The sequence below is a fragment of the Tamandua tetradactyla genome, chromosome 21 (assembly GCF_023851605.1).
Source record: "Tamandua tetradactyla isolate mTamTet1 chromosome 21, mTamTet1.pri, whole genome shotgun sequence".
In the NCBI taxonomy this organism is placed as follows: Eukaryota; Metazoa; Chordata; class Mammalia; order Pilosa; family Myrmecophagidae; genus Tamandua; species Tamandua tetradactyla.
In genome coordinates, this window is record NC_135347.1 from 13,701,963 (window position 1) to 13,715,230 (window position 13,268).

Below are 13,268 nucleotides of genomic sequence, written 5' to 3' on the forward strand. Positions count from 1 at the left end.
ATTTTATTCATTTAATAAACATCTGCTGATGAATCTCCTGTCTTTAAATAATCTGCTCTAAATGACATATCCCATTTTAGATCACAGCCTATTTCTTTGCTCCCTTTTATAGAAATACTTCTTTGAAAGACCTGCCTCTCTAGTCTGTACTCACTCCTTCACCATCCTCTCATGTCAGGCTTTTTGTCTCCATTACCCTTCAGTTGTCAATGTTACCAATGACCATCTTGCCAAATCCAATGTCTGTGTAGAGTCCTCATATTTCCTGACCCCTCAGGACCTTTGACACAGTTCGTCACTCCCTGCTCTTTGATATTTTCTTCACTTGGCTTCCAGGTCACCACATTCTCCTACATTTCCTTCCACTTCACTGACCACTCTCTCTATGTCCGCTGGCTTTTCTCAGCCATGTGCTGTTAGAGTGCCATATTCTCTTTCTAGCCATACTTTTTCCCATGGCTAGAAATGCCATCTGTAAGATGATTTCCAATTTTTTATCTCTAGCTTTATGTCTCTCCTGAACTCCAGATGCATATATCCAACTTCTTATTCAACATCTCCACTTGGAAGTCTAATACGCATTTAAATTTAATTTGTTCAAAGTAAAATTACTGATACCAGACCCACTCACCCTTCCCTTCTGCTTCTCGCTCAGTTAACTTCCTTATCTCAATAAACATTACCACCAGTCAACCAGGCTGAAACTCTAGAACTCATCCTTGACTCCTCTTTTTTAGTTCAGACCTCACTTCCAAGCATCCAGAATATTCTGTTGATGCTACCTTAAAAAGATCTCAGATATGACTATACCTCCCACCCTATCTAACCCATACCACAGTCTTCTCTGCTCAAATAACTGTAACATCTCCGATTTGGTCTCTCTGCCTCTTACTTTGCTCCACTACAGTCTTTGTCCAAACAACAGTGATTTTTTTCAAACCTAATCATTACTTTTAGTTCTCTTCAAAACTCTCTGGCGGCTTTTTGCCAGAATCATAAAAACCAAACTCTTATAAGTCTTACATGATCTAGCCTCTGACTACCTCTCTGATCTCATCTCCTACCTTCATTCTGCTCTAGTGACACTGGCCTTGCTTCTGTTCCCTTTGCCTGTGGCAGACCTCTGCTGGACCATCACTTTCCTGTTCATTTCCCTCCTCAGAGGCACCTTGTCTGACCTCTGTATCTAAAATAGCATCCTTAACTCCCCCACCCATCAGATCCCTCTCTGTTCCATTAGCTCTATATTAATATCGTGAGGCTATAATAACAAATTACCACAGACATGGTGGCTTAAAACAACAGAATTTTATCTTTCACCCTGCTGGAGGCCCAAAACCCAAGGTCACAGTGTTGTGAAGTTCATGCTTCCTCCAGAGGCTCTAGAATAGAATTCATTCTTTGCCATTTTCCAGCTTCTGCAGCTGCTCTGGCATTCCAGAGTTTATGACTGAGTCATTCCAATTTCTGCCTCTTGTCTTCACATGGCCTTCTCTGATAACACATTATCTCCTTCTGTCTTCTAAGGACACAAGTGATGGCATTTGGGGCATACCCAGATAATCCAGGGCAATCCCCTCATCTCAGAATCTTTAATTTAATTATATCTGCAAAGACTCTTTATCCAAATAAAGTTAATGTGTACAAATTTATAAGGACAGGACTGTGGGTTGTTTATCACTGTATCTTCAATGCCTAGATAAATGCCTGGCATATATTAGGATCTTGGTAAATATTTGTTGAATCGATAAAATATTTATCGTGATAGATATTAGAAGTATAACGGCAAAGGCAGCACTGACCCTGCCTGCCTGACTGACGGGGCCAGTAATGAAAGAAATAATTTAATAAAGTTATTTAATTACAGTTGTGGTAGGTGTCATGAAGGATAAATAGGGAAATAGGAACTAATGACTTTCCTTTCACAGATAGAGAGCCTGAGGGTGTTACTGACAAAAGCCCAGGCTGGAACTCACATCTCCAGATTTCTGCTTCAGGGCTATTTCTCCCTAACACCCTCCTGTTTGCTGGGCTGTTGAGAAACCATAGAAGCCAGAAACATCACAAGAAAGAACTGGGGAGCATAGGAATTCAGAGTCATGAATACATTACAAATAACATTACTAATCTACTCAAACAAACAGCTCATGTACTTTCCTATGATAGGGTAATCAGAAAGTATCACTCTGATAAACTCACTGTTCTGCCTGGAGGAAAACCCAAGTTTTGTATCTGTGAAGGAAATGGTGGTTTTCCACACTGGGCTAACTTAAAGCAAAACAAGTTATTTTAGTAAGGTGTTGTGGAATACAAGCACCTTGTGCAGAAACAAGACTGTCTGCTTTTTAATTTAATGTAAATGATTTATGCTTACTATAGAGAATTTGAGGTGAGAGGAATTAAAACAAAGCAAGCAAAAAATCGCTTGAATCCTACTTCTCCCCATAAGGCAACCGCTACAAATATTTTAGTACACTATTTGTTTACTCTAAAGTAATGTTGATGCTTACATTCAGTTTTGGAACCTACCTTTTCCCACTTAATATTAAAAGTATCGTTATGATTTCATAAACTTTTTCTAAACTTTCTTATTTTCTGGTTATTGGATATAGAGGTTCTGTTAGGCTATCAGAATATAATACAAGAATGAGCATCTTTTTGCAGAAAGGAATATACGTAATTTGCCTGTTTTCTATTAAGAGAGTTTATCAATCAGGTAGGTTAAGTTATACTCCTGAAACAGTAGCTTAAAACACAACAGATCTATTTCTTGCTCATGCTGCATGTCTACCATGGATAGATGGGGCTTCTACACTGTGCCTTCACTTTGGGACTTTGGATGTCGGACACTCCGCCAGCTCAAGTGAAACCACTTGCAACTACAGGGGACGGTAAACGGAGACTTCAGAAGAGACACATGTTATTTCAATCATATCTCATTGGCCAGAGGAAGTTATGCAGCCTTGCCTAACTCAAGATGTGGTGGAGTGTGATACTCCTGGTACGCTAGGATTGGAGAGGAACCCTCCCCGCTGCACTGGCCCGTGTAGAGTGAAAGTTAAAAGCCGTGCAACATTCTTTCAGTCAGTGTATAGTGAGTACTCACCATGTGCCAAGGTACTGTCTGTGTTGCTTCAAGACATGGATCTCCCCAGTGAGACACTGGTTTGTGGGAAGAAAATAGAACTTCCATTTCTATTTTTTATCTTTAAAAAAAAAAAAAGAGGAAGAGATTCAGGATGATCAAGTTTTAGATAAATATACAATAGAAGTTTTATAAATAGGAATCAAAAAAGTATGATCAAAAAAGTTTAGGGTATGATTTCTAAATGTTGGGTTAATTTCTTTTTTCCGTTAATTAATAAAAAAAAAAAGTTTAGAGACCACACCTAGGGATAAAACTATGAGTCACCACTGAATTTGGTGAGAGTGGAAAGTAGGCATGAGGCAGTCATTGATGGCGTCATGGAGAATGTGGAAATTGAGTCATGAATAGTTCCATCTAATATTTTGGTAAGCATCTGTGGTAGTTAGAGTCAGATGTCAGCTTGGCCAGGTGAAGGTGCCTAGTTCAATTGCTGTGGACGTGAGCCAATGGCATATGAACCTCATCTGTTGCTGATTACATCTGCAGTTGGCTAAGAGGTGTGCCTATTGCGATGAATGATGTTTGATTTAATTGACTGGTGCTTAAATGAGAGCTCAATGTAGCACAGCCCAAGCCTTTGGAGATGCAGAAAGGAATCACTCCAGGAAAAGTTTCTGAAACCCTGAGACTTGGAGAGAAGGCCAGCAGAGATTGTCCTGTGCCTTCCCGTATAAGAAAGAACCTCAGTTGAAAGTTAGCTGCCTTTCCTCTGAAGAACTATACGTTAACTAAATGAATCCCCTTTTATCGAAAGCCAGTCTGTCTCTGGTGTGTTGCATTCCGGCAGCTAGCAAACTAGAACAGCATCCAACTTCTTTACTTTTTGTGCTAAAAAAAGGCATGTTATTTCCTTATTTTAGAGTTCCTCAAATATGGAGTCAAATATAACTAAGAAACTATCATTATAAAATTTTTATTTTAAATTGGTGACTCCTGTGAGCACCCATCATTTGGTCATAGCTTATTCCGGCCAGAAATGAATAGAAATAAAAGGAGGGCCTTTGAATAGATACTTCCTGTAACTAAGATGGGTGTGGCTGTCTCCTGTCTCTATTCAGAAAAGGCTGTGCTGCTCCTAAATAGCTTATTTGTTTTTATCTTTTGTGAACATTGAATCTTATAATCAATTTTCTTACCCTTTTTCCTTTAGCTCCTACGAAGCTTATAGAGTCCAATTTACAGCCCATATCAGGCGACTGTAAAGAACTTTGAGATAAACATATCTGTATGCTAATCTAACCTCTGGCATACTTATTTTTCTAACCGTATCTTTTCCCCAGGTTTCCTTTCTTGTGTATTTTTATCCTTTTTGTAATCTATTTCAGAAGTTTTATGAATGAGGCAGGGTACACATTTTAAGAAAGCTAAGGAGAAAGGGAAAAATAGGAGTTATGTCGTGGTGGGAAATGGGGAAGGACAGAAATGACAGACACATTGACTCATCCAAATGTATCATATAGATTTAAATACTCCAGATTAGTATTTAGGACCTTTTGTATGCTGATACCGAACTTCATGGCAGATTCCAGTTTTACTGCCCTAGTCCTTTTCTGGGTAGGGAGCTGTTAGATACTGAGTGCCTTCTCTAGTATACCATGAAGTTTATGGCACCTTTAAAATGTTGTTGGTTGCTAGAGCCATTTAATTTTAAAGATGCGCAACCATTTTCTCTTGAGCCTCATTTTGATAAGACATACAGTTTGCTCTTAAATTATGTGTTTTGTAAAATCTCTTCCTGGTTTGAAGAAAATTTGCTCCCTCACTTTTTCCTCTTTTTTTTTTTTTAGCTTTTTATTTTGAAATATCTTCAGACTTATAGGAAAGTTGCAGAAATAATTGTTTAAAATGTGCATAGAACATCAACATACCCTCCACCTACTACCCAGATTTTTTACTCAGTTCTCATTTTTAAATTTAGAAAATGAAAGAAAAATATCATCCAGTTTACAGAAAGGAACATGCAATAAATTGGGGTTTCTTGGCAATTCCTTTGCTTCAATAGGAAGCATTAGTCTCCTATTTGGAGACGTTTTGAATGATATCAGTAACAGTTTTAATGGGAAAAAGAAAAAACTAAGGAACTGGTTCAAAGAATATTATACTGTTTTTAAAATTGAACAGTAATTAAAACTTTCAGAATTGTCAAGATTTTATAGCAAGATTCAGTTCTCTTTTTAAATATGTGAGAATGGGAATGAAAAACAGTATTTTCATCTTCATGAAAAGCTGCTGGGGGAATAAAAGGCTGTTTAATTTACAATACTAATTCTCATTTTATTCCCTAGGAACTGGTTCCGTTATGTTGTCAGTAGCGTATGTACTACCTTCCTCCCTTAAAAAGAAAAGAAAAAAAAAATCTTATCTCAGAATTGGGATTTAAGATGCTTGAGTAAATATGTGCAATATAAGATTTAAAGGAAATAAGTAAAATAAATAAAATAAAATAGTGGGTGCAAAAAATAAAATTAAATTAAAAAGTGGATAAAATAAAATAGTGGACTTGAAATATAGAACAAAGGGAGGATAAGAGTAGAAGAGTTAAGTTAATGTTAAACATCTGCCATAAGCTTCTGTATTTTGGCCAAAGGCAGAGAACTCATTAACCTGGAGCTTCCTGGCGGAGAAAGGAGAGACAGAGGCCACAGGATGAAAAAGCATCCTGTGAAGTTCAGGGTGTGTATTTGTGTTTTTCTACCTGATAGAAGCCGTCCTTCCCCCTTGTCCTTTTTTGTCTTAGTGATTAGATATTTAAAATAATAATAATAATAACAAAATAATGTTTTTTATTATTATTTACTAATAATAATGTTTATTATTACTAATAAAATAATACTAAGAGTAATGAGACATTTACTAATAATAATGTTCAAAAGATCTGTTGTACGTACCATGGAAATGAATGTTTTGCCCTCTAAGTGCTTATAATTAAGTAGAATATTGTAGGTGCTGTATTTGGTTTAGGATCAGCAAACCCAAGCCCTTGAAAAGTTTGCATATAGATAAAAATTGGAAGATGGAATTAGGGTTAAACCCAGAGATGGGCTAAGCCCACCCAACTGGATTGTGTAGATATAGCACATAAGGAAGATACTACCTGGCATCAAGTTGACATGACCTCTATCCTAAAACATATAATCTAAAAAATATATATTTTTATTTACTTAAAGGATGCATTTTTATTATTGTATAATCATTATAGAAAAAGGATATATATATATGTGCAAACATATATTCTCACACATCTATCATCCGCTCATAACCGATGTTACCTTTTTAGTATACATCTTTTAAATCTGTCTTCTCTGTATTTTGTTTTACAAAGCTATCATATTGTGTATGCTATTGTATATATTAGTCTAATATTTCACTTATTTTTATGGAATATTTTTCATGTCATTAAATTATTCATTATATTTGATGATTTCATAGGATTCAATCATATAAATCACAATGACATAATTTATGTTGCTATTCCCCAATTTTTGGACATTTCCATTGCTCATCGACTAGAAATTTGGCTATCATATAATACTATGTACAAGTTCTCTAAAACAAGAAAAGATTGCCTTTTAACTCCTACTTCAAAATTGCAAAAAAATTTCTCCCTAGATCTTGTGGTAGTAGAATTCTGAGCAAGTTTGAGAAACTAAAAAAGAACCATGAATATCTGTGTTGAGGCAGGGAGAAGGGCATGAGATGAGATTGAAGCTGAAAGAGCCAGATCATGAAAGGAATTATTTGTTATATTAAGACATTTTGATTCTCGCCTTCTCTACATGGGACATGACTCCCAGGGGTCATGTCCCTGGCAACGTGGGACAGAAATCCTAGAATGAGCTGTGATTCAGCATCAAGGGATTGAGAATACCTTCTCAACCTAAAGGGGGAAGAGTGAAATGAGACAAAATAAAGTACCAGTGGCTGAGAGATTCCAAACAGAGTCGAGAGGTTATCCTGGAGGTTATTCTTGTGCATTAAATAGATATCACCTATTTAGTTAGGGTGTAATGGAGAGGCTGGAGGGAAGTGCCTGAAAATGTAGAGCTGTGCTCCAGTAGCAATGTTTCCTGAAGATGAAAGGGGGAAGAGAGAAATAAGACAAAATAAAGTGTCACTGGCCAAGAGATTTCAAACAGAGTCGAGACGTTATCCTAGAGGTTATTCTTACACATCATATAGCTATCTCCTTTTAAGTTTATGAGGTCTTAGAGTGGTGAGTGGGAAGTACCTAAAACCATAGAGCTGTGTTTCAGCACTCATATTTCTTTAAGATGATTGTATAATGATAGAGCGTTCGCAATGTGACTGTGTGATTGTTAAAACCTTGTGTGTGTCTGATGCTCCTTTTATCTACGGTATGGACAGATGAATAAAAAATATGTATAAGAAATAAACAAATAATGGGGGAACAAAGCTTAAAATAAATTAAGTTGATTGAAATACTAGTAGTCAATGAAAGGGAGTGGTAAGGGGTATGGCGTGTATGAGTTTTTTCTTCTTTCTTTCTTTTGCTAGAGAGATGCAAATGTTCAAAAAAATGATCATAGTGATGAATACACAAGTACATGATGATATTGTGAGCCATTGATTGTAACCATGTCAAGAATGTTTGTATGTTTGTTTGTTGTTTATAATAAAAATATTTAAAAAAAGACATTTGATTCTAAATACAGTAGGAAGCCAGTGAGAATTGTAAACAGGAGTAACTTGATCAGATGAGTGGAGAATTGATTAGACTAAGAATAGAAATAGGAGACTCATTAGAAGGCAGTGCATAGAACAGGTGAAAGATGTCAATTTAGAACAGAACTATGATAGAGAGGAAAAGTGAAATAATTCAGGATGTATTTTGGGGGTTGAAATAGGCAGGATTTGGTGCTGAGAAGTGAAGTAGAAGGGGGAGAGGAAGTGTCAGTGATGTCTCAGGGTTCTAGTTATAGTAACTGGCCAAATCTGTTGAGCTGCAGAAGTCTAGGAAAATGAAATGGAAGCAATTGAAGCTACAGGTCAGCAAAGCAGAGAACAGTTCTGTGAGATGCATTTTATGTGATCAGGGTATTTTGGGCATATATGGAAGAATGCTTAATCCAGCCTGGATATTATTATAATTGTATAATATCATAGTTGCATAATTATAATGTTCACTGTTGGTATTGTAGCCCTATGATAATTTAATTTTTCAAATTCTAAACAGCATAAAATTCTCCCTTTCAACCACCTTGAAAGATGTAATTCATTGCTGTTAAATATGTTCACGATATTGTGCTACCTCACCACCATCCATTACCAAAACATTTCCATTACCAATTAAGCATTAATTCCACATTCCCTGCCCCCACCACAGACCCTTGTACCTGTACTCTAGTGTCTGACTCTATGAATTTGCTTATTATAATTATAGCATATCAGTGAGAACATACAATAGTTGTTCTTTTGTGTCTGGCATTTCATTCAACATGATGTCTTCAAGGTTCATCCACATTGCCGCATGTATCAGAACTTCATTCTTTTTTAAAACTGAATAATATTCCATTGTGTGTATATACCACATTTTGTTTATCCATTCATTGTTTGATGGACACTTGAATTGCTTCTATCTTTAGGCTACTGTGGATAATGCTGCTCTGAACATCAAGTGTAAATATTTTTTCAAGTCCCTGCTTTCTGTTCTTTTGGATACAAACTTAGAAGTGGGATTGCTGGGTATAGGGTAATTCTCCCATTGTGTAGGTTGTTGTTTTGCTTTCATAATAAAGTCCTTTAAGACACAGAAGTTTTTAATTTTGATGAGGTCCCAATTATTGTTTTTTTCTTTTGTTGCTTGTGCTTTGGGTGTAAAGTCTAGCACATTGCCTGACACAAGGCCCTGAAAATACTTTATTCTCTACATTTTCTTCTTAGTGTTTTATAATTCTGTCTCTTTTATTTAGGTTTTTGATCCATTTTGAGTTTAGTTTTATATATGCATCTGGAGATCCAGTTTTCCCAGCAACATTTGAAAAAGAGACTATTCTTTCTCAACTGAATGATCTTTACCCCCCTTGTCAAAATCAATTGTCCATAAATATGATAGTTTATTTTGAACTCTCAATTCTATTCCATTGGTCTACATATCTGTCCTTCTGCCAGTGCTATGCTGTTTTGATTACTGTGACTTTGTAACACATTTTAAAATTAGGAAGTATGAATCCTTCAAATCTGTTCCTCATTTTCAAGATAACCTTAGATATTTGGGGCCACTTTCCCTTCCATATAAATTATATGATAGGGAATTCTTCTACAAAGAAGATGTTGGAATTTTGATTGGGAGTGTGTTGAATCTGTAAATCACTTTGGGTTGTATTAACATCTTAACAATATTTAGTTTTTCAAACCATGAACACAGAATATCCTTCCATTTATTTAGGTCTTCTTTGATGTCTTTTAGCAATACTTCCTAGTTTTCTACATTTAAATCCCTTATATCCTTGGTTAGATTTATTCCTAGATATCTGATTCTTTTAACTGTTACTGTAAATGGAATTTTTTTCTTGTTTTCTTCTGATTTTCATTACTTATGCCTAGAACACTACTGGTTTGAGGGTGTTGATTTTGTATTCCACTGCTTAACTGAATTCATTTATTAGCTCTAAGAACTTTGTTGTGCATTTTTCAGGATTTTCTGTATATAGGATCATGTCATCTGCAAATAGGGAAAGTTTTACTCCTCCTTTCCAATTCAGAGGTCTTTTGTTTCTCTTGCCTAATTGCTCTGTCTAGAACTTTCTATAGAATGTTGAATAACAGTGGTGATAGTGAATATTCTTGCCTTGTTTCTGATCTTAGGAGGAAAACTTTCAGTCTTTTACCACTGAGTATGTTAGCTGTGGGTTTTTCATATATGTCCTTTTTCACGATAAGGATGTTTCCTTCTATTACTAGTTTTCTAACTGTTTAATCAAGATGAGGTGCTGCCTTTTGTCAAATGCCTTTTCTGTGTTGATTGAGATGATCATGTGTTTTTCCCCCTTCATTCTATTGATGTGGTATATTTCAATAATTGATATTCTTATGTTGAATCACCTTGCATACATGGGATAAACCCATTTGATCACAGTGTATAATTCATTTCATGTGCTATTGAATTCAGTTTGCTAATATTTTGTTAAGATTTTTGTATCTATATTCATTAGGGATAATGGTCTATAATTTTCTTGTGGTGTTAATTGTTCTTAGAATATTTGGTAAAATTAACTACTGAAGCCATCTGGTCTTGTGCTTTTATTTGTTACGAGGTTTTGTTTTTGCTTTTTGTTTTGTTTGTTGTTGTTGTTGTCGAAACCTGGTAATGAACCTTTTGGGAGTTTTTTAATGATTGACTCAGTCTTTTGTTATTGGTCTGTTGAGATCTTCTGTTTCTTCTGCATTCAGTATAGGTCATTTGTGTGGTTTTCGGAATTTGTCCATATCATGTAGGTTATCTAATTTGTTGGCGTGCAATTATTCATATTATCCTCATATCTTTCTGGCAGTAATGTCTCTCATTTCTCTTTTTAATTGTATCCTCTCTTTTTTTCTTTGTCAGTCTAGCTAAAAATTTGTCAATCTTAATGATATTTTCAAAGAACCAACTTTTGGTTTTGTTGATACTCTCTATTGTTTTTTAGTTCTCTATTTCCTTTATCCATGCTCTAATCCTTGTTAGTTCCTTCTTCCTGCTTACTTGGGGTTTAGTTTGCTCTTCTTTTTCTATAACCTCCAGTTTTAAGATTACATCCATAATTTGTGATCTTTCTTCTTTTTTAATGTGAGCATTTACAGCTATAAATTTTTCTCTCAGTGCTACTTTTGCTGAATCCCACAAGTTTGGGTATGGTGTGTTTTCATTTTCATTTACCTCAAGATATTTCTTAACTTCCCTTGTGATTTCTTCTTTGACTCGTTAGTTGTTTGAGTACGTTATTTAATTTCCACATATTTGTGAATTTTCCCGTTTTCCTTTTGTTTCAATTTCATTTACCTCAAGATATTTCTTAATTTCTCTTGTGATTTCTTCTTTGACCCATTAGTTGTTTAAGAGTACATTGTTGAATTTCCACATATTTGTGAATTTTCCAGTTTTCCCTCTGTTATTGAAGTCTAGCTTCATTCCTTTGTGGTCAGAGAATATGCAGTGTGTGATTACAATACAATTTATTGTACTTGTTTTGGGACCTACTATATAGTGTGTCCTAGAGAATGATTCATGTGCACTAGAGTCGAATGTCCGTTCTGCTGCTGCTGGGTGAAGTGTTCTGTATGTATCTGTTAGGTCTTGTTGGTTTATAGTATTGGTCAAGTCTTCAATTTCCTTATTGATCTTCTGTCTAAATGTTCTATCTTATTGAAGGTGGTATATGGAAGTCTCCTACTACTACTGTTAGAACCATCTATTTCTCTTTTTAATAAAATCTGTCAATTTATGCTTCATGTATTTTTTGGCTCTGTCCTTAGTGCCTATATATTTATAATCATTATATTTTATTTAATTGACCACTTAATCAGTATATAGTAACCTTCTTTGTCCCTCATAACAGTTTGTGACTTTAAGTATATTTTATCTGATATTAGTATAGCTACCCAAGTTCTCTTTTGGTTACTGTTTGCATGATATGTTTTTTTCCGTCCTTTCACTTTCAACTTGCTTTTGTCTTTGAATTTAAGGTGAGTCTTTTGTAAATAGCATATAAGTTGTGGCATATTTTTTTTTTGATATATAGTTATATATTCACATACTATGTCATCATCCAAAGTGTACAATCAGTGGTTCACAATATCATTATATAGCTGTGCTTTTATCATCGCAATTGACTTTTTTCTTTTTTTGCGTGAAAAATAATACATACACACACACACATATATATATGCAATAAATTTCAAAGCACATCACAACAATTAGTTGTTGCTTTTATCATCACAATTGACTTTTCTCTTTTTGTGTGAAAAATAACACACACACACACACACACATATATATATATATATATATATATATGCAATAAATTTCAAGCACATCACAACAGTTAGTTGTAGAACAGATTTCCGAGTTTGGTATAGTTTACAATTCCACAATTTTAGGTTTATACTTCCTGCAGCTCTAAGATACTGGAGACTAAAAGAAATATCAATATAATTTGATATTTCTCATTCATTAACCTGACTTTCTCATTATAACTCCACCATCACCTTTGATCTTTCTCCCACTTTTTAGGGGTATTTGGGCTATGCCCATTCTAACTTTTTTTATGTTTGAAGGGCTGTCAATAATATGGGATAGGATATGGAAGTAAATGTTCTGGAGAAGCTGGCCCCTCTGCATTTCAGGGTAGTCCATCATTTTTTAAACACAGAATTTGGATTATACTATAAATATTGTTGTGTATTTTAATTTCAGCAAGCTTGTAAAAAAAAATGGGTAAGCAGATCATGTTACAAAGGTCACTTCAGGCAGAAGGAACACATTTCAGACGTGTGAAGTTACAAAGCTGTAAAAGGCTGGGAGTCATGGTGGAAGAGAAATGGGTCAGGCATCATACTGACATTTAAAAACTTGTTAAATATATTAATAAATATATCACATAGAAAGCTACACAGAACAAACTATATAGTTGAATAAACCAAAAAGCAAACTTCCATGTAATCATTATTCTGGTCACCAATCATTTTTCCTAGCAGTACGTATTATAAAGATTATCCTTCCCCCAGTGCTATGTAGTGCTGTCCTTGTGAATCAAGTGAGCATATATGGGTGTGTCTGCCTGGGGACTCTATCCCATTCCAATAGCAATTTGAATAACATTGTGCTGATAAGACATCCTTTGTTATTGTAGCTTTATACTAAATAAAGATATCTGATAGAGCAAGTCCTTCCATATTCTTCTTCTTCACGAGTATATTGACTATAACTACCCTTTATATTTCCATAGATATTTTGGAATTGAACTTGTAAAATTCAGCAAAAACAAAAAAAAAAGCCTCATTGAGATTTTAGTTGCAATTGCATTGAATCAGAAGAAATTGACATTTTTACCATATCAAATCAACTCATAAGCATGGGTTTTGTATAGTTGGGATTTTCAAACACTTCCAGCACAAAGAAGTG

At 35.0% G+C, this 13,268-nt stretch overlaps 1 protein-coding gene and 1 long non-coding RNA gene across 4 annotated transcripts in view; one reads left to right on the forward strand and one right to left on the reverse strand.

The window, feature by feature from the left end:
• The window catches only part of LOC143665478 (uncharacterized), an 82,507-nt gene that overhangs the window by 35,756 nt on the left and 33,483 nt on the right, over window positions 1-13,268 (reverse strand). For 2 of the 3 annotated variants that reach the window (XR_013166990.1, XR_013166989.1), the window contains exon 3: window positions 3,107-3,206. This is a non-coding gene — a long non-coding RNA (uncharacterized LOC143665478). Of the gene's footprint in view, window positions 1-1,315; window positions 1,523-3,106; window positions 3,207-13,268 lie in introns of those variants that run through there. The other variant, XR_013166991.1, reaches the window with a different exon arrangement.
• TICAM2 (TIR domain containing adaptor molecule 2) overlaps window positions 1-13,268 on the forward strand; it is a 34,950-nt gene that overhangs the window by 992 nt on the left and 20,690 nt on the right. The gene's annotated exons all lie outside the window — the stretch shown is intronic.